The 1,324-nt window shown below is 35.5% G+C and overlaps 1 long non-coding RNA gene across 1 annotated transcript; it reads right to left on the bottom strand.

The window, feature by feature from the left end:
- LOC103478839 (uncharacterized) lies at positions 1 to 743 on the bottom strand. Its single transcript, XR_535867.2, has 3 exons — positions 483 to 743; positions 322 to 412; positions 1 to 167 (listed from the first exon to the last, which is right to left on the bottom strand). It is a non-coding gene; the product is annotated as an uncharacterized LOC103478839 (long non-coding RNA).
- Positions 744 to 1,324: the final 581 nt, after the last annotated feature.

The following is a 1,324-nucleotide window of genomic DNA, read 5'->3' as shown; positions in this document are numbered from 1 at the left end:
TTGCTCCTGCTACGCCATGTTGGAATGAAAACATGGAATCCAAAAGCAGGATGATTTCTGGGAGCAAATATATTCAACTGAGCTAGACAAAGATCCACAGAGAAGGGGAAGTGGGAAGCATCAGGAGACTTAAAACCGACTGGCTCCACATCTCATATCTTTTGTTTCTGCAGCAGAGAGACAGAATAATGTTCCACCTGAGTTTGCAGGGGGTCATCCAGAATTTATCAATTCTCTCTGTTTTTCTTTTTTTCTGGAAAAAAATAGAAAGAAAAAAAAAGATTTTTCTTTTGCATTGGTTACCATTATGCTGCCCCCTACCTGCAACACACACAGACACACACGAACACTTCCAAACTTGTCTTGTTCTCTGGTTGCTGATGGTTTCTCTGGGGATGAACCATTTCAGAATCTGCTTCAAAGCAACAACTCTAATTACACAGAGCGGGGCACATTTGATAAAAGATGTGTAAAAAAACCACCTTCAGATCAAGTCCTATTTATTATTGAAATAGTATAATGTCACCCTGAACATTCTAGAAAAACCCATCTCTTGATTTGAGGAAATGTTGTAAGAATAAATATCTCAAATTCTTTAAGCAAAAAACACAGAATGCACAGGCATTTGAGTCTGAGTTGTAAAAGCGCACTAGAGAAACATCTTAGGACCATCTAGTCTCCATAACAACCATTAGGGTAAACATCGCTAAGTCCTTTATTGGTAATTTTAAAAAAAGCATTTTCTGTTCAACCATCACAATCGTAAACCTGTAGAGTTAATCTATTCGCAACATATCTAATCTACTGGAATTTTAATTGGAAATGCAGGCATTTGTGAGATGAGACAAAGATTGAGACAAACATTTACGCAACAAACAGCCAAGGTTTACCCTGGTATAGAACAAAGGATAAAAATATGAAAAGCACTTCGTTCTGGTGAGATAAACAAAAAAAAAACCCTCCAAATGCTCCCACCATGGTTAGATGAACAGTACATAAAAAAGTAAACATACTCAAACCCCGACCTGCAAATGAGACAAAAGGAGTAAACCATAAAAAATGAAAGCAAACAGAAAATAAAAAATAAGCACAGTTAAGAATATATTAATCTCTTATGAAGTGAATAACAAAGATTAATGTAGACAACTGCACACCAAAGACAGAGCAATTGAAAAAGTTACACTTCTCATCTAAAAAAACAACTTTTTTGCGACTTAATTATTAATTAAGTAGGCATCTGAGCTACAACAAAGATATTTACTGTTTTTAATCTGTTATTCAGATTATTCTGCCATCAGATTGGTTCAAAGTGATATTCTACCCA

The sequence above is a fragment of the Poecilia reticulata genome, linkage group LG16, assembly GCF_000633615.1.
Source record: "Poecilia reticulata strain Guanapo linkage group LG16, Guppy_female_1.0+MT, whole genome shotgun sequence".
NCBI classification, from domain to species: Eukaryota; Metazoa; Chordata; class Actinopteri; order Cyprinodontiformes; family Poeciliidae; genus Poecilia; species Poecilia reticulata.
This window is presented reverse-complemented; position numbering and strand designations above follow the sequence as displayed.